Source organism: Prionailurus viverrinus, chromosome E1 (genome assembly GCF_022837055.1).
Source record: "Prionailurus viverrinus isolate Anna chromosome E1, UM_Priviv_1.0, whole genome shotgun sequence".
NCBI lineage: Eukaryota > Metazoa > Chordata > Mammalia > Carnivora > Felidae > Prionailurus > Prionailurus viverrinus.
The window spans coordinates 46,011,935-46,035,359 of record NC_062574.1 but is presented as its reverse complement, the minus strand read 5'-3'; the positions used below and the strand labels follow the sequence as shown (position 1 = coordinate 46,035,359).

The following is a 23,425-nucleotide window of genomic DNA, read 5'->3' as shown; positions in this document are numbered from 1 at the left end:
TGCTGTCAAGCCTGTTTGCCCTTCGTTGATACCATAGAGACGACAGAGACTTGTTTGTTTGTGTGTTAGGGTCCTTACCTGGTGGAATAGAAAGTCGAAATCTTATGTCAGCCCCAGATTTTTGGAAATTTCCCTCATCGATGGAGTCTCAAAGCCCGGGAATCACCGCTTACAGAACATTTTCAGACACATAATCTTTCTCCAGCTTCCCATTTCACACATAACGGCACTGAGCTTCTGGGAGGTTTTGCACCTTGGCTGAGGCCACAAAGGAAAATGGTGGGATTAGGACCTCCCTGTGTCACTGGACCACGATGACTGAAATGGCACTTCTTTTTAAAAAAAGTTTTTAAGTGTGTATTTAGAGAGGGAGAGGAAGAGCACACAGAGGGTGGGACAGAGAGACAGGAGAGAGAGAGAATCCCCAACGCGGGGTTCGACCCCACAAACTGCGAGATCATGACCTGAGCCGAAATTGAGAGTCGGATGCTTAACCCACTGAGCCACCCAGGCGCCCCAGCCTGGCGCTTCTTGTTGGCTATCTAGCCTGTCCAACAAGTCTGGAACCTCGCTTCCTCCAGGAAACCCTCTCGGCTTACACCAACCTACCTTGTGTCCAGGGGCCTCTCGAACGTAGGGGTCCTGCCTGCGCTCAACTAGCTGACGAGCGTCACTCTGTGATGCAACCCAGTGTTCATGTTCTCTGGGTGACAAGCTCTCTCCCCCGGTAGGAACTGCCTGATTCTCCCTTGGGCCCCACCTGGCCAGCCCTCGCACCCTTTACTTTCAGGGCAGCAATCCGTCTAAAGTGGGCTTGTCTTATTCTCCTCCTGGGGGTTCAGTGGGTTCCCCTTCTCCCGGCACCCTCTGGACTGGTGGTGCCGTGGCTGGCTTCCCATCTTACAGATGAGAAGACGGAGCTCCTAGACTCTAGGTCCTAGCCCAGGGTTCGGTCACTCTTGTGTCTGGAGGTCTGGCGCGTTCTGTAAGGAGGGAGAGTTGGTGGAGAAGGAGGGTAAGGACTGTCGAGGGGGTGAAGCGGGTCACAACTTAGAACAGTGTGGCCAGAGAGTCTGTGGGTTTCCTCTTTCCAACCGAAGCACTCAGAAGATTCTAGAAGATGTATCATCCCCTACCTCCTCCCCCAGCCTGGGACCGTCAGTGATCCTTGCTCTGATGGAGAAGCCACCTATCACTGGCAGCCTGGGCTCGGAGCATCCTACCCAGAAGGCTAAGCCTCCAACCCCCCGGCGTCACCCAGTCCCTGCGGAGGGGGTGAAAGCTTGGGTGTCGGCAGTCAACACTTCCAGCAACTGGGGTGGGAGTGTCGGCCCCCGGGGAAAGGTGGGCGGCTCGCTGCAGCACCCAGCGCAGGGGAGGATGCACAGAAAGTCCTGGCGGAGTGCCCGGCCCGCGAAGGATGCTTAGCAAACGGTGACTGCTTGTATTCTGAACGGGGGTGGTCTCTTCTGCTTGTAATAGTTCCTTTCCTTGGCTTCCAGGACCCCACGGGCTCTGCCTTGCCTCCCGCCTCCCTGTCACCCAACATCCCTCCCCCCCCTTAAATGCAGGTGCGCCTCCGGGCTTAGTCCTTGGCCCACACATCTCTCCAGCCACACACGCTCTCATCCATCTCATGCCTTTAAATACCATTTATAAGCTGAAGACTCTTAAAATTTTATCTCCAGCTTGGACCTCACGTTGAACTCTAGACTCATATATCCAACTGCCTACTCGCTATCTCCGCTTCCACATCTAATAGGCTGTGGGGGGCTGTGAGAACGTTCCAGTCACCCCTCTGGTTGTGGGAGCACCGTGGCTGACATCCTCTGGGCCCCGCACCGTGGTACCCCCGGGGCCGCGCGTCCCATGGGCTCCTCCCAGCCGGGGCCTGAGCCTGGTGGGGAGGAAGAGAGAGGGTATGGTGCAGGCCTGTCCCTGTGGGATGTGGGCATCCCTGGTGGGACGTTTTGGCTCAAGGGCCCCCCCACCCTCACCTCGCCACTGGTCTGGTGAGAACATTCTCATAACCGTGCTGTGGCTGGAGGGCCTTCCTCCCCAGGCTTTCTTCCTTCCCTGTCGCCTTTCAAAAGTGCCAGGCCTGTGTCTCAGGCTGAGGGCCCTCCTTGTCCCTTATCCCTCACTGGCGTTTCTGCAAGCCTTGCGCTCGGCCAGTCCTGTCCTGGAGTCCGTCCCCGGGAGGACCAAAACTCACGGCGTAGCATCTGAAATTTCGCACGTTCCGAGCTGAATCAACCAGCTCCCCCTTCGCCGCCAAAAACCCACTTGTCCCCCGGTCTTCAAACTTCATCTCAATCAATGGCAATTCTATCTTTCCACTTTCTCGGGTCCAAAACCGCTGCCACCTTTGAGGCTCTTGTCTTTTCTCCCTTGTCCTGTCCAGCACCAGACCCCGCGGGCGCCCCGCTTCAGAGCCTGTCTGGCGGGACCGTGCCCTTGCTCTCTCCCCTGCACCGGCCCACCCAGACTGTCCCAGAGCCCTCCTTCCCCGGCCCCCTGCTTCTCTCCCTCCCCTCCTCCACCTACACACTCCCAGATTGTCTCATCTCCCTCCTGGGTCTTCACTCAGCCCGGCCCCAGCCACACACCCTGTTCTCCTGCCCGTGCAAACGGTGACACGTATTTTAATTTTTCAATTTGTTTCTTGATCTGATTACTGCCATTAGAGTGGAAGCTCCATGGAGGCAACATGGGGTCCTTTCCCCCTCTTTGCCAGGTCCCCACGGTGCTTGGAGCATAGCAGGTGCTCGGTAAATACTTGGCGAGGGAACGAAGCGTCAACTCACCAAAGCACCCGACCCATAACAGTATTTGGTAACTACTGGCTTTCTAAAATTTGGTTTGCTTTTATTTCGTAGAATTCAAGAAATTGTAGAGCAGAGGGGCAGCTGGGTGGCTCAGTGGGTTAAGCGTCCAACTTTGGCTCAGGTCGTGATCTCTTGGTTGGTGAGTTCGCGCCCCGCGTGGGGTTCTGAGCCGTCAGAGCCTGGAGCCTGTCGGATTCTGTGTCTCCCTCTCTCTCTCTGCCCCTCCCCCACTCGCGTTCTGTCTCTCTCAAAAATAAATAAACATTAAAAAAATACCAAAACAACCTATAATCCCACACGTTGCATACCTCCCTTTGACATTTTAAAAAAGATAAAAACAATATATGCGGATAGTTAGAAAACCCTATTTGGTGTCAAAAGGCATAGAATAAAAAGAGGCTTCCTCCTAGACCTCCCGCACCACTCCCGGCAACCCCACAAAGTTGTTGTTTCCTTGGGCTGAGAAGGGTCCGGTCCACCGGGGGCAAGCGTGTCCAGGGAAGGGGCCAGAGACCCTGGGAAGCAGTCGGAGCAGCTGGGAGCCAGGTTATGGGGGGTTGTTTGTTTAAACCTTGCCCCTCCCCCCCCCAGGACAGTTATAAACAGGATTCTATGACATTGACATTTTATAACCTTGTTGCTCTGTTCACAGCCCTTCAAGGGATCCTAGTTGGACTCGGGAGAAAACCCACACTGGCAACAGTGATCTCTAAGATCTGCAAAGTCTACCTCTCCAACCCCTCTCTCTTGGTCCCTCACTACACACCAGCCACACCGTGGACTTTCCTGCCTCAGGGCCTTGGCACATGCTATTCTCTTTGCCTGGAAAGTCTTCTTTCTCCCCATCCTGTGCCAGCTGCCATTAACCCTCCCGCCTCAGCTGACATCAGCCGTTCTCATGCTTAAGGAAGTGTCAGACTCACCTGGAGAGCTTCAGTAGTTAGGCCTTGTCCCCAGTGTTTCTGATTCAGCCGTTCTGGGGTGGCCCGAGAATTTGCTTTCAAACAAGTTCCTTGCCGCTGCTGTTGCTGCTGTGGGGACCCTACTTTGAGAACCACTGGATTAAATTACGCTTTTTTTTTTTAAGATGCTGACTCCCACAGATCCTCCTCCCCCACCTTTCTAAATTAAGTCTTTCTTGTAGCACCCTCTGGTTTCTCTTCATCCCACTTATCACAAATTTTTAATTATACATTTATGTGTGTTTAATGAAGGTCTTCTAATAGAGATTGCACTGGAGTGAGGATTTGGGTTTCACTCGTCCATTCTTTCTCATATTAAAACAACCACAAAGACCAGATATCGTACAAAGTTAGTCTCTCTGGCCTCCAGGAGGGAGGAAATGAATATTTATTGCACCGTAATAGAGACTTTCAGGATAATAGGGACCCACAGTGACCACCATTCATTGAGCACCTACTCTGTGCCAGCTGACGCACTGCGGAAGGATTTATGATTGGTTTTGTTAATTTCTACACCCCCCCCCCCATGATAATGCTTAATAAATAAATGAATTGCGGAGTGAAAATTTACAAGGGCCCAGAATGGAGCATTTTCTCCTTTCCTGGAGGGTAGGGAGATGTTCATCCTGGGACTGATTTTACAGTCTTTTCTCCGATCTGGGAGTCTCTGGGAGGGCTTAGGAGGCTGGAATCCCTTAGGATCTCAAACCTGGTCCCACTTCTCCAGAAAGAGTGACAAGGCCCCTGGGAGCTGAGCCTCTCCTGCGGAAGCAGCAGGTGAGACAGGGACGCCTTCCCTCCACTGCCTTTCATACAACAAAATAATAATAAGGAAAGGTGGGGGAAAGCCATAGGCTGGTTTATTTCCATTAAATGCAAAGCGGGAAATAACAAGATCAAAGCAAGGCCAAAAAGAAGGAGACAGAAAAATAAAAGGAGGGGGACCCAGAGGCAGGGAGGGAGGAGGTAGAGAGAGAAAATGCAGGAGGGAGTATCCACCCTGGAAATTGGCTCTCCCCTTCCTAGGTGTCCACGGGCTACCTGCCAAATCAATTGATTACATCTGTAGGCAGAGTTGCCTTTTTATTTCACACCAATTTCCACGGGCAGCGGAAGATAAAAATGGAAGAGACGGAGTGAATAGGAAAAGATGATTGAATGTTGGCGCGAGAGGAAGGTGCTGGGAAGGAGGTGACCGGACGCTCAGCTGCAAGAGATTGCCGGAGAGGGCGGTCTGAGCCATGGGGGTCTCCCCGTCCCCCATTCTGTTCTTTTCTTTCTCTTGTTCCATAGTTTTTGAAAACAACAGGTGTGCCCCAGGTCCCAAGGAGGCACTGCCCCGCTTCCTGGCTCCACGACCCCACGACCCCACGGCAGATTCTCTCCCTGACCCCCAAATGGAGGGACTACCTGAAATGGACCCAGTCTCTTCTGTTCCTGGAGCCCCAGTCTCCCCACTGAGGGTACAGTGATAATCACTCACTTGGCCGTGATGCTGGAGAGCCCTAGCCGGTGAGAAGTTTGAGATGCGCTTTGCAAAAGAAAGCCCTGTAAGCAGGCTTCGCGATCTGAGCAAATAAAGATCAAATACTGCCAGATGTAAAAGGAATGGCCCCTGATTAGAGGCTGGCCGGGGCTTCTGGGGGCTTGGCTCAGTGCTGTTCCCCTGGAAAGGTCCTTCACCCAGCTGGACATCTGAGCTGTGTCTTCAAAGGCCAGGTGGCCGGTGGTGGGGGGCCATGTCCCAGAAACCTTTTGTGTTGAGGCTACTCTCTGGGAGTGTTGGGGAGTGGAGCCCAGTCAGAAAACCCTCCAAATCCCAACACACTGTTCCCCACGGGACCATGGGTGAAGGGGGAGCCAGGAAACCACCCCTCCTGGCTTTCTTTTCTCCCATCCCAAATCCACTGGGTACACAGGTTTGTGTGCAACACGGCTCAGGAAGGGCAAAGCAGGGAGCCACCGCCACTCTCCTGTCCCCACTTACTTGCCCTGCCAGACCTGGCATATCAGCATGGCAGGCAGTGTCTTGGGATGCTGAGGACCGTGTGTCCTTGACAGAGAAGGTTGCATAAGGGAGGAGGCACTGAGAAGTGTGTTGTCCATCCAGGGGTCAGTAGTTTCTCTGGACCAGGGGCTCAGTGTCCCTGGGGGCCCTTTACAATCAAGACACAGAACGCCAGTGCTGAAAAGGTCCTTATCAATGGATCCGTCCAACATCCCTGGGTTGCAGATGAGAAAAAGAAGGCCTAGAAAGGGACATGTCACAAGGTGTGTGTGGAGACGGTTAGAGGCAGAGAGGAGGCTAGACTCTGAGTTTGCTGACTCCTGTTCTGGGGCTTTCCCTGTGCCTGTTTGGAAGGGGAGGAGCTATGCAAGGGCCATAACTTTCAAAGAGGCCAGTCTAGTGCGGAGGCCCATATTCACTGGCCACGGTGAGCTTGGCTTCTAGGACAAGAGGGGAAAATGACAATTACCTTTGCCTCATAAACTCAGAGTATAATGTGCCTGGGAGAAGAGCTGGGAGTTTTGTGAAACACAGATGAAGTTATGGCCCACGTTTCCTCCTTTTTATTTTTTTAATGTTTATTTATTTTGAGAGGTGGGGGGGTGGTGGTGGAGATTGGCAATGAGTGGGGGAGGGGCAGAGAGAGAGAGAGAGAGAGGGAGAAAGGGAGGGACAGAGAGTCCCAAGCAGGCTCCCCACTGTTTGCACAGAGCCCGACCCGGGGCTCAAACCCACGAATGGTGAGATCATGACCTGAGCCAAAACCAAGAGTCAGACGTTTAACCAACTGAGCCACCCAGACGCCCTCCGTGTTTCCTCCTCACGCCCTTCTGTGCCCGGTGCTCACGGATCTGCTGTAAGAGGCACACACATAGGTTGTCACTCACCGTGCTGGCCCGTCAGCTCCCTGCGGCCATAGCCCACCCACCCCGGGAGTGCGGAAGGCGGGGATGGGGTCTGCTTAACCCCGGCACAGTGCTTAATGTGAGCCCCCTACACAGGAGGTTCCCGGGAAGAGGGTCCCGTGGCAGGAAGCCAGGCAAGTGTGTCAGGGGCCATCTCACACCCATGTGATGACGCGTCTCCCAAACATCCTTGGATGTTCCATTTTCCCCTTGTGCTCTTTCAAAGCCCCTGGGACAATGTGTATCCCTGGGGTGGGGGAATGGATCAGGGGGTCATATCTTTTCATCTGATGTTTTGGGGCAGAGGCTAGTCCCCAGCAGAGAACCAGACACAGGGAAGGAAATCGGGGTAGCAGTTTTACACCCATGAATGGGCCAGTGTTACTGACTATGGTGGGGGGCCCCCCCCTCCCTCTTCAGCCCACCCTCTTTGGCCCCCCAAGTCAAGAGGAGGTGCTGGGAGTTAAATCCCTAAGCAGGGCTTTCAACCTTGAGCCCTCTTGTGTTTTGCCGCCTCTTGGAGGCCCCTAGACATGGATCCCCCGGTTGCCCACAGTGGTAACCTGCTCACTCATTAACACCCCCTTAATTAGCTTTCCTCCCTTCCCTCTTGCCTCTCCGCTCTCTCCTGTGCTTCCTGGAACCACCCCCCAAATCAACTACTTGCACTCCAATCCTTGCCCGTATGTCTGCTTTTAGAACTCAAGCAAAGACACCAAGATACCAGGCTTCTGAGCTCTGGCTGTCCTGGCCACATGACATTAGGCCATGCCCCATAACTTCTGAGAGCCTCTGTTTTCAAATTTGTAAGATGAGGGGTTAATGCTCTACGGTTCTTTGCGAGTCTGTTTCTTAATCATTAAAAAATTAAAGTCATTCAGGATGGCCACAGGGCAGGAACGTAGGCTTGTGAGCTCTATATCTGGATTGCAAGATTAAATATCAATACAGCATTGTACAGAAGCAGGTGTTCAACTGGGTGACACATTCTAACTAAAGCTGGGAATCAGAGAAAGGGAAGATGTAGTCAGGGGAAGCTTCCTGGGAGAAGGGGGTTTTGAGATGGGCCATAAGTGGGGTAATCTAGGTAGGTTGGGGCCCACAGCGGGGAAGCGGAACACAGAGAGAGGCCTCTAGAGCCTATGTTTGTGTCCCCGTAAAAATCCATATGTTGAAGCCCTCACCCCCACTATGATGAAGTATTTGGAGGTGGGCCTTTGAAGTATTCGGAGGTAGTTAGGTTTAGATGGTCATGAGGGTGCGGTCCCCATGATGGGATTGGTCCCCTTCTGAGAGGAGACAGCAAGAAGGCAAGTCAAGAGGAGAGCCCTCACCAGCACCTGAGTCTGCCGGCACCTTGATCTTGGACTTCCCAGCCTCCAGAGCAGTGACAGATGAATATCTGTGGTTTAAGCCCCCATTGGTGGTATTTTGTTACAGCAGCGTGAGCTGACTAATACACGTGTAATGGAGCTTTCTCAATCCTGGGCGAACAGCACTGGACCACGGGCTATTACACACATTGTTATCTGGTAGGTGTTGGGGTGGTACAGATATTTCTTCTTTATTTAGAATTTTTTTAATGTTTATTTATTTTTGAGAGAGAGAGAGAGAGAGAGAGAGAGAGAGAGCACGAGTGGGGGAGGAGCAGGGAGAGAGGGAGACACAGAATCCGAAGTAGGCTCCAGCCTCCAGCTGTCAGCGCAGAGCCCAATGCAGGGCTCGAACGCAAGAACTGGGAGATCATGACCTGAGCCCCAGTCGGACGCCCCACCGACTGAACCACCCAGCCGCCCCTGGTTGTTTCTTTTTTAATGATCAATTATCCATAAGTTTTTGGAAAGTCAGGCCTTTGGAACACATGGATAATTTAGCTAAAAAGACACTACTCATCCATTTCCTTTCCCATCTCATCGTGTCCTATCTTGTCCCTCCTGTGTATGAAGGGACATCTGCCATGTGAGGGGACCCTGGAGACCAGTCCCTTCAGCACAGCCAGCTGGCATAGGCTCTTGTCATAAGAACCTCAGAACGAGGAGCTCTTGGACCTAAAAACATGGATGGGCTAAGAGGCTCCGATGATGGAAACAATTCAGACAGTCCTGTTTCTAGAAGGAATAGAAGATGCAATTTTCGGTCTCTCTGGCCTGAGCCAGGACTGTTTAGGTAAACTGCTCTCCCTCGCTTTACGGGCTGGGGGGTCAGTCCTACCAGTTCAGTGGTGGCCACCTGGGACACATGACTCTTTTGCCAACCTTAAGTTGGGCTGTCTTCAGTGTGTTTTGATGGTGGCCTCCCAGCCACTTTGACAGGCAGTCAACAGAGCCACCAAGAAGGGCACAGGTCCCGTAGCCAAGCGGTCTGGTTAAAATCCGCATGCTGCCTTCCAGCTGTGTGACCTGGGAAGGCTTCTTAACAGCTCTGTGCCTCTGCTCCCCGACCTGAGCGACGGGGCTGAGAAGAGCAGCTGTCTCTTGGGGTTGCAGTGGTGACAGAGGGGCTGTGTGTGTGTGTGTGTGTGTGTGTGTGTGTGATGGGCTGAGGCTAGCACCTGATTCTTGGGGAGCGCAAACAGTTGTTAGCCCTTACTACGACCACCAGCCGTCTATTTTTTTAAATTTTTACTTAATTTATTGTTTTTATTTTTTTATTTTTTAATTTTTTTTCAATATATGAAGTTTATTGTCAAATTGGTTTCCCTTAATTTATTGTTTTAATTTACATCCAAGTTAGTTAGCATATAGTGCAGCACCGATTTCAGGAGTAGATTCCTTAATGCCCCTTATCCATTCAGCCCCTCCCCCCTTCCACACCCCGCCTAGCAACCTTCTGTTTGTTCTCCATATTTAATTTATTTTATTTTATTTTTCCAACGTTTATTTATTTTTGGGACAGAGAGAGACAGAGCATGAACAGGGGAGGGGCAGAGAGAGAGGGAGACACAGAATCGGAAACAGGCTCCAGGCTCTGAGCCATCAGCCCAGAGCCCGACGCGGGGCTCGAACTCACGGACCGCGAGATCGTGACCTGGCTGAAGTCGGACGCTTAACCGACTGCGCCACCCAGGCGCCCCTGTTCTCCATATTTAAGAGTCTCTTATGTTTTTGTCCCCTTCCCTGTTTTTATATTAGTTTTGCTTAAAAACATGGAAGCTTCACGAATTTGTGTGTCACCCTTGTGCAGGGGCCGCGCGAATCTTCTCCGTGTTGTTCCAATGTTAGTATATGTGCTGTCGAAGCGAGCACACCAGCCACCTCTTCTTATAGGAAAGGGGGGATCTGGCATTCAGGATGGGACGCCCCAGGGCGTGGGCTCTGGGGGAGCTTTCAGACTCGGAGTGAGGGGTCAAGGCCGACTGCCTGAGGACAGGTGCAGCCCACTCTGGCAGTGCACCTTCTAGAAGACATAGCAGAAAGAGCAGAAGTGAGATTGGTGGCTAAGTCTGAACCGCTGTCCTGACCGCCCGCCCCCCCCCCCCCCCCCCCCCCCCGCCGCCATCGGCCAGCTGTGGCCTCTCCCCGCTGGGCTGGGTCCCTGTCTTACACTCAGGTCTAGAGTAGGACCTGGCTGGGCAGGTGCTACATGATTTTGCAGCCCTAATGGGCCCAGGGAAGGTTTAGCGGTTGCCGTCCAGGCAGCCCTCCCCTCTCTCTCTCCTTCCCTCCTTCTCTGCGTGTGCTCCCACAGAGGAGGCCGAGCTGGGAGGTCTAATACTGCCTGGTTAATGGCTTATAGATCGTTGGCGCATCAGGGCCGATGGAAGTGCCTGTTAAGCTTGGCATTGAGGGCCTGAGTCAAATGGCCCGAGACAGATTTATGGCTATCTTCCAGGCCACGCTGGGAAAGTGCTCCCCGACAGGACTCCAGACTCCCACGCACCGGGAAAACCCAGGACAATGGAGGGAGCCTTCCAGGGAGGGCACCCCCCCCAGTGCTGCTGCGGAGGCCCACAGCCTCGCCTGGGGTGTCAGCACCCCTCAGGACTCAGGATGGAATTGCCTGAGGAGGAACTGAGGTCTCAGCAAAGGACAGATGTCCTCGTTCGCCTAGAAACAAGTCCAGGAAGACTGACTAATTAGCACTAATTTGGAAAAAGGCCAGCCTGATCTAGTAACGAATAATAAATTCTGAATTATGTTTTAAAACAGGGTTTTACCACTCTGAATAAGCTGCAAGAGACCCGCGTAGAAAGCACCCAGTGTGTGTGTGTGTGTGTGTGTGTGTGTGCGCATGAGAGAGAGAGAAGAGAGAGAGAGAGAGACCTTATTCTTGTCCTGAAGGAATTCACAATGTTTGCGAATGGGTGATATACAATTGTATTACTTGGTATTTAGTAAAATTAAATTACCAAAACAGTGGAGAGAAGGTTCTTGGGGACCTACTAGAACGAACAGATGAATGATGTGTAATAGCCCACCCTGTTTGTGTGCAAACTGGCACTTTTGCTGGGCTTGTGTGCAGCTTTCCTGTGGGTTAAACGCCTCCCGCACACTATGCTTCACACCTTCCTCCGCCATCGCATCTCCTAACCTGAGCGGCGAATTTCCAGCCTGCCACGGCTGCTCAGGTGGGCCACAGATCTGCTTGTCCATCAGGGGGACAGAGCACATATGGGACTCTTGGATGAATGCGTTTGGGGCCCTGGAGTGAAAACCCCGTCCTCGCCCTGGGAGGCTGGGCTTTCCCAACTTGGAGAAAATTGCTAAAGGCTCAGGGACAGGTTCGCTGTCTTATACGGTTTTCAGAGCTGGGGTCCTCCCTTCTCTTGGGCCCTTTAAGAACCTCCCGGCATTCACCTCCAAGGAGGAGGTTTGGCATTTCCATCTCCTTGGCTGGCAAATTGTAAATTTGGATATGAGCAGAAAATATAGTGACATCAAGGTTATGCGGTCCCGAGCTGACAAGATGGATAGCCCTCAGCAACCCGGCGTTTCTCTGTCTCCTTTTGGTTTCTTCTCTCTCCACTTCTCTTTCTTTTAACCTTTTTTTAAAAAAAAAACATTTTTAGAGACTTTAATAACTGTGGAAGGATGCTGTAAGGCGGGCAGGGAAATCGATCATTTTTATTCGGTTGTGCGCGATAAAATGTAAGTTTGGGCAATAAATCTTCTTACCTGGAGGGGAAAGGACAGCATGCCTGGCCGTTAACACAACTCCCATTTTGAAGATTTTAATGAATGAATGAAACCCAGGTCTGAGTAATTGGTAACAATGGCTCCCACCTCCCTGGTGGGGACTCTGGGTTCTAGACTCAAGCTCTGCCTGGGGATGGGGCTTCACTTTTTCCTCCAATTCAGGCACCTGCTGGCTCCCAGTGTCCCCTCCCTCTGCTGGTATTGACCATCCTATCATTTCTAATCAATGACTCATCAGATACATATAAAGCATCCTCTGTGTGCGAGACACCATGCTTGGTATCAAGGAAGGTACAAATGAGTATGTCAGAGTCCTGGGCAAATTGTCCCCAAGAAAGACCATCACTAGGATCTGGGCGGTGTCTGGGGTGGGGGAGGGGTGGTGAGTGATGGCTTGGCAGATGCTGGAGGGGGGGCATTTGGTGACTCAGAGAAGACTGCTGGGGATGAAGGGAATTAGAATCCTTGTGCTTTCTCGGAGGTCTTGGGTAGTTCCTTGGGGTCTGGTTTGAAGCCAAAATCTGGCCCTTAGTAATGGGAAGTTGTGGGGGCAGAGGGAAGTCTCTGGTTTTCCAGCCTAAGTCATCCTCTGCTCTCACCCTTTCCAGAGACGTTAAGAATTTTTGGTGGGCTCTTTCCCCCACCGACTTGCTAGATGCTTCTCCACAGTGCTGGTCACCGTCCCCTGGGAGCATGACGGTGGATGGAGGCAAGGGTCTTGGTATTGGCTATGGGACACAATTTCGGGGGCCAGACATGTTAAACACATTCTGTTGGTCTTTTCTTCCAGCATCCTAAACAGAAAGGCATGGATGCTGCCTCAGTCAGCTCCAGCTGCCGTAACAAGATACCAGGGGCTTAAACCACAGCTCCAGAGACCGGGAAAGTCTAACATCGAGATGCCGGTATATTCGGTTCCTGGTGAAGGCTTGCCCCCTGGCTTTCCGACACCTGCCTTCTTGCTGTGTCCTCACATGGCAGAGAGAGAGAAAGGTCTCTCATCTCTCCTCCTCTTCGCATAAGGACGCCCATCACGAGGACCCCACCCTCAGGACTATCTAAACCTAATTACCTCCCCAAGGCTCACCTCCAAATACCATCACACTGGAGGGTTAGGGCTTCAACATCTGAATGGGGGACGATGCACCCACATTAAGCCCACAAAGATGCTGTGGTGTTAGGCTCTAGTTTCTGCTTTCTTCGTGGGTAGATCAGCAGGTGGGAGTCTAGAAAGTGTGAGGTGTTGTGTATGGAAAGGACAGGGAGAGACCTCTGTTGCCAGGTGGGGAATGTCTACCCCCTGCTCCTGCCCCACCGAGCCCGAGGCCAGAGCTCAGAAGGGTTTAGGGAACGCTACCCCTGCACCCATAACCCAGGGCACCTAACTCAAGCCCTCAGCTCTCCATCAGCTACCCTCCTCTCTGGACCCTTCCTAGCAAGGGCACCTCCAGGCCTGTCTTTCTCCCTGTGGCTCACCAGTGCTCTGGACTTGACCAACAACAAGTGCCTTCAACATCCTGGGTGCACACGTGGCTCTGTAAACAAAGACAGGGCATCCAATTACTCTGGAAACAACCTGTTTCTGTCTGCGGATCAGACTAGCGCTGTTCGCCTTGGGCATCACTACTGATGGATGTGAACTTTCCCCTTCAAGCCCCGCCATGACTCATGATGTGTGAGTGGGGAAGCCTTTCTTCCCCCAGGACCTGTGTGCACATAATCCCACTTAACCCTCTACGTGGTTGGTCTCACGACTCCTGTTCTGAAGGTGAGGAAACTGGGGCTGGAAGAGGTGAGTATTTACCCACATCTCCCAACTTATAAGCGGAGGAGCCAGAATTTGAGGTCCGGTCATCTATTCCAAGAGCCTGAGCCCTTCCTAGTACATCAAGGTGGTTGCTGTGTGGGGAATCCGCTTTGGCTGGCCCCCCATCCTCCCCAATCCAGAACTGCACTCAGAGAGCAAACATGAGAGAATAGAAATGGCTGCTCTTGATTACATTTATGTGGGACTGAGGGCAGCATCCAGCTAGGCCTGAAGTTGGATTGGTGGGTCTGTCCGACATCTTGAAAAAAAAATGGCGGCTGATTAAACTCTTCAAATTGACTCTCGCTTTTAAAGATTCTGCATCATATACAAGTCAGGGGCATTAGGGCTGGAGTGTAACACATGGATATTTTGGTGGCTGGGAAATTTCCCGGTGGAAACAAAGTGAATACCCATTGCTAGAGATTCAGGTGAATAAATTATAGTACATTTACACACTATTGCAAAACTATTCACTGAAGCTACACCAGAGCATTTACAACTTCCCAGGGCCATTGCTGAGTAAGAAAAGTGAGACACAAGAAACTGAATACCATATAATTCAGTAAAACAAACAACTACAAAAGCCCACCTGTACCCTTATTATAAGTATATCTATGTGTGTGTGCATGAAAAATTATATACATATACGCATGTATGCACAGGTTAGTGTACATGATTTTAAAGAAAAATGTGGTGGGGCGCCTGGGTGGCTCAGTCGGTTAAGTGGCCGACTTCGGCTCAGGTCATGATCTCGCGGTCCATGAGTTCAAGCCCCGCGTTGGGCTCTGTGCTTACAGCTCAGAGCCTGGAGCTTGTTTCAGATTCTGTGTCTCCCTCTCTCTGACCCTCCCCCATTCATGCTCTGTCTCTCTCTGTCTCAAAAATAAATAAACATTAAAAAAAAAAGAAAAAAGAAAAATGTGGAAGGACCCCTCCTGGGATATTAGCACGGATCTCCCCATGGTTATGTAGATAAAGAAGAGAGAGATGGAAAGGAAAATGGAGCTAACAAGGCAAAGGAAAATAAGAGTACACACACACACACACACACACACATGCATATGACATTATTTATGGATTTACATTATTTATGCATTATTATGCATTCATATAAATAAGTGCAGGAAAACTTTTCAAAGTGTTTTTCCTAGAGCAACTGGGCTGTTACCCTCAGATCTGGGTGAATAAAGGAGAGAAGACAGGACCTAGGGGGACGCAGGGCACTGGGCTGAGGCTGTGAGACAGAGAAGGCCAGGTCACAGGCTCTCCGTGCCCTCCTCCAACCTAAAGGGAGGGCTTGTTTCCTTCTTGGCTTTGACTCCGGCAGAAGGAACTGTGTGATTTGGGGTCTTCCCGAGCTGCCGCCTCAGAGGCTCCACCTGGCTCAGGGCTGAGCTGAACAGAAGGAGGGGGAAATACACTCTTTTCACTCTTGCTAGCGCTGGGGAAACCATAACATTATCATTCAAACGGGCCCCATTTGGAGAGCCAAGGGAGAGCTATTAAGGATTATATCAACAGGTACAAACCAGGCTTGTCCCTGGCGAACCTGGAGACAAGACCACATGAGCCACAACACTTAAGTGGGGGAGGTGGCGGGGGGGGGGGTCTACATATTAAATTCCATCATCTTCTCCGAGCAATGTGTTCACATATCTAGTGTCCCTGGAGTCTGGGAAAATGGAAACTACTCTTAATTATGGTACCGCTCCGGGGAGAGGGGAGCTCTTGGCCTCAAGGTCATAAACACATGATGAGGCCAAGGGGGACTTATGGCTGCTACAGGCCCTGCTTGACCCCAAACGTCAAAGCCCTGGGCTGAGCCTGTCTGGGATATCTGCCCGTGGCCTCCATGTGATTGGTCTGGCCTTCAGAAGATGGAAATAATCACCAAGTTTTGCTGCTAGGGCAATTCGAACCTGATGTGTCCAGCCTCACGAGCTTGGAATATAAAATAAGTATATGCCGGGGCTCCTGGGTGGCTCAGTCGGTTAAGCTTCTGACTTCGGCTCAGGTCGTGATCTCTCACTGCTCGTGGGTTCAAGCCCCGTATCGGGCTCTGTGCTGACAGCTTGGAGCCTGGAGCCTGCTTCGGATTCTGTGTCTCCCTCTCTCTCTCCCTGTCCCCTGCTCACACTCTGTCTCTCTCTCTCTCAAAAATAAATAAACGTTAAGATTTTTTTTAAGTATATGCCTAATATCCAAGTTCAGTGACCAATGTTCCATCCAGTCATCTCAAGAAGGTTTTATTCCTCTCCCAGTGTCCTTACTTAATTCAGGGCACCCACATAGAAACTGCAGATTGGACCAGGGGAGGGAGAAATGGAAGGGAGGTGAGAAATTATATTTTCTGAAACCGTCTACTAATCTGAAACACCATGATTTAGGGCTACACGCTGCACTTTCCTTGGCTATGGGAGGAAGGCTATTTTAAATGGCATAGAGAATCAGACTAACACAAAAGGAAGCAGAGTACAGAGGTCGAATTGAGGGAAAGACCCTGATGATTCTGTTCAAACCCTTAGATCAAGCCATGCCTGAAGCCCACTCCTCAGTGCTGCAGACAGAATAATCACTCCCTAAATTGCTCATGTCCTCATCCTGAAAACCGGTGAATATGTTATCTTACATGGCAAAAGGGACATTACAGATATGATTAGGTTCGGGATCTTGAGATGGGAAAATCATCCTGGCTTCCCCGGGTGGGCTCGGTCTAATCACAAGGGGTCTTTATAAAAGGGAGGCAGGAGGGTCAGAGTCCGAGAAGGAGAGGTGATGACAGAAACAGAACTTAAACTGACGCCATTGCTGGAAAGGGGCCATGAGCCAAGGAATTCGGGCATGTTCTCTGGAAGTTAAAACAGGCAGGGAATGACTTCTTTCCCGGAGCTTCCAGAAGGAACGGAGCCTGGCTGGCATCTTGATTTGAACCACATAAACTCACTTTCAGACTTCTGAGCTACCTCCAGAACTGTGAGACAACACATTTGCGTTGTTTTAAGCCACTAAAACGAGGCAGTTTGTTACAGCAGCGATAGAAAACAAACATACCCAGCTTCCTGATCGCTGGGGCCACGTTAGCTTGTGTTAGAGTTGGTTTTCTGTCATTGGGAACCAAAGGATCTAGACTAGCCCACCAGCTGCAGGGAGACTGGCACCCCTGTCTAGGGTAGCCCCATCACGCACTTGCTTCCGGGTCCGGCACCAGAAACTGGAGCCGTGGAAGGCGCACGGGGCAGTGCCGTCTCACTGCCTCCTTCCACTAATGAAGAATCCCAGCAAGGCCCGGGTAGGTCGAATGACTTCCCTGGGGCCGCAGATGAGTTTTCTACCATTCACAGGCTCTGGATCTGGAGTCCACGGACGGGCTGCAGTGGTTGGCGTCCCTGGGAAATCCCAGACAAGGACGTGGGAGCACGAGAGCATGTGCATGGGGGTGGGGAGTGTGGGGGTATTTGTCCCTTGGGGCTCCCTGGGGGTCCAGAACCCTGTGTCCCTGGGACTGCCTTTGCAGAGGACGCTGTTGGGGGGTGGGCAGCTTTGACCTGTGCCTGTGCCCCTGGGCTCTACATCCATCGCCCCACACCTTCCCGATGTCCCTTCACCGCCTCACATTTCTCAGTGGAGGAGCCTGGGGCTGCTGGTGAGACCCATCTCCCGGGATGACGCCGGGCAGACACCATCCAGCCGCCCAGATCTGATTGTTTTGACGGCTTTGCCAAATTACAAAGCGAAGGCCCCATTTGGTGATGAGAAAAGCAATATTGTGGCAGGGACGTCTCATTTCTTTGAAAATCAGCGGTAAGTGAATTTGCATCCACTTAGTAGTAAATATGTCTGGCTGGCCCCCTCTCCAGCTATTGCGAGGGATTTAGATGCGCGCGGGTCTGCCTTATTATTTTATGATGGAGAGCAGGGGGAGACGGAGAAGGGCGGAGACAGCCGGGGAGGGAGAGAAAGATTAAGAGCCGTTTCTTGGGGAGGAAAAATTGAGGATGGGAAGTTTCCGCATGTTTTGCGAGGTTTCTTAGCTTGTGGCTGGGGCGCCAGGGAATCAAGGTGGGCAAATCATTTCGGGAAAGGGACTAGGCCTCTTTGGTCCCGTGCGTTATGATTTAGAAGGCTCCGAGGAACCCTTGCCATGCCATGCCCTCTAAAACCCTCTTTAAAATTCAGCAGGGAAGGACCAGAGAAAAGATATACAGGCCTTCGTAGAGAGCAGGGGAGCGGGAGACGTCTGCCAGGACGCCGCGGAGGAGAGGGTTCCATGCAAATCTGTTTAAATCCCAGGTTGGTAGCTGCTGGGAAGACGGACGCTTTATCCTTTTTAAGGATAAAGTGGACACTATCTTTTTCTGATTGGAGAGAAGCCAGTAACTGAATGTTTTATGATCTCTGCATAGGAACGCCCTGGTTGACTCTTCCCTTTTCACTTCTGCTGCCAGGATGGAGCCTGCGGGGGAAGAAAGGAGAGCGAGATCGCCTCCACAGCAGGATATGGAAGAGGGCCATCGGCATGTGATTCCCTAAGCGGGAGCCGCTGACTCTATCCGAAACGGAGCCGCCGGGGAGAATCGAGACCAAACGTCTTACCTCGGCCTTCAAGGCCCCCTTGATTTGATTCCCAGCTTCTCACTCAAATGAAAGCCCAGAAAATCCCAAGAGAGTCTTCTTTCTTCACCTCTGTTTCTTTATCAGTGGAAGTTCTTCGCTGCTTCTTCCCTCTAGGTTCACTGTCAGGCTCAGGTTTATTCTTTCCATACAACACCGGAACAGTCTGCTACATGGACAACGGTTCCATGTCTCACCGTGTGACACAAGAGACGCAAGTTGGCTTGCTCAGCAGGGACAGGACTCGGGGAGGCCAGGGAGGTGTCTTCCTAAAGTTTATACCTGAGTTGTCTCACTTGCCCCCGGTTCCCCAGCCCTGTCACCCAAGGTCGACCAAGGTCATACAACTAGAAAAGGACCATGCCGGGAATCAAACCCGGGGGGTCTGGCTCTTATCCACTCCGCCATACTGCCTCTCTAATAATCACACATAGTCATTACTTTTTAACTAATAATCACCAGATGCTTACAAGGCACCTAAATGTGTAAGGCACTGTGTTACTTTATTTGACGTTCATCCTCTCTGGTCGGCCTCACAACGTTATAAGCCAAGCGTTATTATTAACTCCATTTTGCAGATGAAAAAAATGAGGCACAGAATGGCTGAGTGACTTACCCACGGTCACACAGCCAATAAGTAGAAGTAAAGGCCATTAACTTCATGCCCATCCAACTCCAGACTTGCCTGCAAAGGGGTTCAGGACGCGCCTCCCCCAAATATGCCACTTTGGCGTAGTGATTATCTTGAGTCAAAGGCACTTGAGAAGCGGCAGATTCAGGAAGGGCTCTCTCACCTTCCTCCTTCTACCTAAAAGCAGGTCCTAACATTTCCCGTGAGAAAGGAGTCCTCCCTGCCTCAGGAAGCGAACACTCTCATTACCAGAAACCAGGGTCAGTGCTGATTATGGGCCAAAATAGCCTGGATTTTCCATTCGTTCTGTAGCTCTTAGTCACTGTCCCACAGTTTACTGCCTCTAGCCCAGACCCCTTTGCCTTTGTTTAAAATGATACACGCTTTTGGTCTAATGGCTTCTTCGGGTCTTCACTTTCCTTCTGGAAGCTTCCATGTCGACGCAAAAATAGGAAAGACTTTTGTAAGCTTGTGTCCTGCTGATCTCTCTTATGTCGATGGAATTCGTAGGCCAGCTGCAGAACCGAAGGGGACAGTGGAGAGTTTTCCTCCCTTACACGTTCTTAGCCCCTCGACAGCTTGGTTCCAGGTCCTCAGCCCCAAATTCACTGACTGCTGCTCTCCATTGAGCACGGTCCTGGGTGCTCAGGATCCTGGTCCCCGTCCTCAGAGAATTCGGAGTCCAGTGGGATGACAGATGTGGAAACGGACAACTACAAATGGGGTCTCTCAGCTCTGAGCTTTCTGGTGTCTCGCCTGTAGACAGCGTGGAGCAGGTGCCCGTCTGTTTCAGACACGACACATTGTTGCTCGGATCGGAGATGGTTGCCCAGCTCAGTTACTTGAAGGCATCGGGACCTGGGTGGGCAGACACGAGGCAGAATCTCCCCCCCGCCCCCCGCTTGAGTGACAGCAGCAAAGGCAAGGCGTTCTCAGCAGCCAGCCAGCCAGCTGCGCGGGCCCCCACGGCGCTCACCTGGTGGCTGCTCCAGGCTTGTTTACTGTCGCGTTTATTGAATCTTGACTAGTCTGGAAATAATTGCATTAATATTATTGACACTAATAGTACACCCGGATGTATTTATGTCTTGCTTCTCCCCGAGCAAGATTCGATTCATCATCGCTCTTGCACGAGTGGTCAGAGGCAAGCAGGAGTGCTAGGTGGAGGGGGAGTTCTCAGTGGCGTGGAGGTGAGAAAACACCTGCAGGAACCACACCTGTCCAGGAGACAGACGGCTTGGAGCCAGAGGCTCAGGGCCCCAGGCCAGACACCCAGAGGCTCACGAATTAAAACCGTCCTGCTCTGGGGGCACCTGGGTGGCTCAGTCGGTTAAGAGTCCCCCATTGGCTCAGGTCGTGATCTCACAGTTTGTGAGTTCAAGCCCCGCATCGGGCTCTATGCTGACAGCTCGGAGCCTAGAAACTGCTTTGGAATCTGTGTCTCCCCCTCTCTCTGCCCCTCCCCTGCTCGCACTCTGTCTCTCTCTTGAAAATAAATACACATTAGAAAAAAACCAGACTGCCCTGCTTTGGCTCCCACAGCTGGCTGGTGGGGCATTCCTTTGAATGTGGGAGAGGGAAAGTTTGATAGGATTTTTGGAGAAGGAAGGTGGGTGTCCCCAGAGCTCTTCTGAAACTGAGCTTCCCCACCGTCCACAGCCAACCACTCTGACCCTTGTGAACGCATCGATGGGGCTGCAGTGCCGGGCAGTTTCCTGTCTGCACTGATTCTGCGGGTTCTGTCCGCTCGTCCACTTGTGCGTAGCTGAGAATCTCAGCTGGAAAGAGGAAGCTCGTGCCTGAGGTCTCCTGTTTGTGTCCAATATTGTATGACTTGCAAATCAAGGTGTGTGTGTGTGTGTGTGTGTGTGTGTGTGTGTTGTTTCAGAGGTACGAGTAAACCTCGACTCTCAAAATCTAGACTTTTTATAATTCACTGGGTTTATTTTACTAGCCACTTGGGATTTTAACACAAAAAGGCTTCCTGCTACTTTTTTTAATTCAAAAGAGTACATAAAATGTATATATGCAGTTTAAGGAATAATAATAAAATAAAAGCGCCCATATATTCACCATTCAGCCGGAGAAATAGAGCCCTGCCAGGACCCCAGAAACCCCCTGAGTATTTATCCCCCATCACATGCCTCCCCCTCCCTGCCAGCCCTACCCTCACTTTCGTGGTAATCATTTCCTTACTGGCCTTTTTTTTCCCTCATTCTTTTTCTTTTCTCCAAAGTTTTACCCGGCACGTATGCACTCCCAAACAATATGTTATTTAGCTCTGCGTGATTTTGAACCTCATATAATGGGATCATGCTGCATATTTTCTTCTGCACCTGGCTTTTTCTGCTTAATATTGTTGTGTTCTCTCCTGTTGTGTGTGAGCAGTAATTTATTTATTTTCACTTTAAAAAAAAAAGTTTAAATTAAAAAAAAATTTTTTTAGTTTATTTTTAGAGAGAGATAGAGAGTGGGGGAAGGGCAGAGAGGGAGAGAGAGGAAGAGAGTCCCAAGCAGAATCCGAACCGGCAGAGCAGAGTCCGGTTCGGGACTCAAGCTCACAAACCGTGAGATCATGACCTGAGCTGAAACCAAGAGTCAGACGCTTAACCGACTGAGCCACCCAGGCGCCTCTAGTTATTTTCACTTCTAAGTAGGGTTCTGGTGTGTGGCTACACTGTAATACGCAGCAATTTATTTGCCCAAACTAATGTTGCTGGAATTTGGGGATTTGGGCTTCAGGAAAGTCGCTCTGAATATCCACTCAAGCTGTTTGCCACTCTGAGGGTGGTTCTCAGCACGACAGGATTGACATCTCCCGGGAACTTGTTAAAAATGCAGAATGTCATTTCTAGGGACCTTTCCTAGCCCTGCAGAATCAGCATCTGCATCGTAAGAAAATCGTATCCGCATTAAAGTTTGGGAGGCACTGCACTAGATGCGTAGTTTACAGCTAGGAGTGGAGTTGTCGAGGGCCAGGGCAAGCACCTACTCCACTTTATGAAGACCTGGCAAGCTGTTTTCCAACACGATCGTGCCGGTGCCTGTCTCCTGCAGTGGGGTGTGGTGAACATTCTGTTTTCCACATCGTCGTTGCTTTTGGTATTGACTTTTTTTTTTAAGTTTGTTTATTTTTGAGAGAGAGAGAGTGCAAGAGTGCGTGCATGCATGTGAGCGGGGGAGGGGCAGAGAGAGAGGGAGACAGAGAATCCCCAGCAGGCTCCACGATGTCAACGCGGAGCCCGACGTGGGGCTCGAACTCGCGAGTTGTGAGATCATGACCTGCGCCAAAACCAAGAGTCGGACGCTAAACTGACTGAGCCACCCCCGCGTCCCTGGTATTGACTTTTAATCTTTGCCAATCTGGTAGGTGCCAGATGGTGTCTTGGTGTGTTTTTCCTTTTCCTTTTCCTGATTTCCAACATATCCTAGATGATGCCATGGCTCTGGCTCCGAGGACCGCGCTTAGAGTAGCAACCAAGATTCTCGCCTTTTCATGTGTTTATGGACCCTCATGCTTTCTTTTGTAGCCAATGCCCGATGTTTCGGTCCATTATGCTGTGGGGTTGGTTGCCTTTTTCTAATCGATTCATAGGAGATATTCTGTTTAAGACTGTCACAGAGTGGTTCAGGTGTGAGAGCCATGCCAGGGTTGCACACACCGTTTCCTCTTCCCGGCAGATTTCCCAGCCTCCTCTGGGGTCAGATCGGGACCATGGGACTGAGTTCCAATTACAGGAATGATAGTCTTGTTAGTTTGCCAGGGCTGCCCCGACAAAATACCACACACCGGGGCTCTTGAACAACAGAAATTAATTTTCTCACTGTTCTGTTGGCTTGAAGTCCAAAATCATGATGATGGCAGGTTTAATTTCTTCTGAGGCCTCTCGCTTTGGTTTGCACATGGCTTCTCTTTAGTTGTGTCTTCGCAGGGTCCTTCCTGGTCTGTGTGAGTCTGTGTCCTAAACTCTTCTTCTTATAAGGACAAGGATATTGAATAAAGACACACCCTGTGACTTCATTTCACCTTAATTACCTCTTAAAAGGCTCTGTCTCCGGGGCACTTGGCTGGCTCAGTCTGTTGAGCATCCGACTTCGGCTCAGGTCATGATCTCACAGCTCGTGAGTGTGAGCCTCACGTTGGGCTCTGTGCTAACAACTCAGAGCCTGGAGCCTGCTTCGGATTCTGTGTCTCCCTCTCTCTCTGCCCCTAACCTATTCACATTCTGTCTCTATCTCTCTCAAAAATAATAAATAAAACATTAAAAAAAAAATAAAGGCTCTGTCTCCAAATACGGTCACAATATGAGGGACTGGGGTTAGGAGTTCACCATGTGAATTCTGGGGGACGACACTACTCAGCATGTGACAATGGTCTAAGTCTTAGAATCACCCTACATGGTTTTCCAGCCCTTTCTTCCCCTATTGTGGCAACTTGGGAAACCACTTGTTCTGGGTGGGTGTCGCCCCAAGAGGGAAGAAGCAGCCCAGCCCCCTGAGTGACTGCTTGGAATAGAGCTGTCTGTCCCTCGGCT

General features: G+C 51.1%; 1 non-coding gene across 1 annotated transcript; it reads right to left on the bottom strand.

Moving 5' to 3' along the window:
• Window positions 1–9,841: 9,841 nt before the first annotated feature.
• On the bottom strand, window positions 9,842–9,948 carry LOC125152301 (U6 spliceosomal RNA). Its single transcript, XR_007147149.1, has one exon. It is a non-coding gene; the product is annotated as a U6 spliceosomal RNA (small nuclear RNA).
• Between the last annotated feature and the right edge of the window lie 13,477 nt (window positions 9,949–23,425).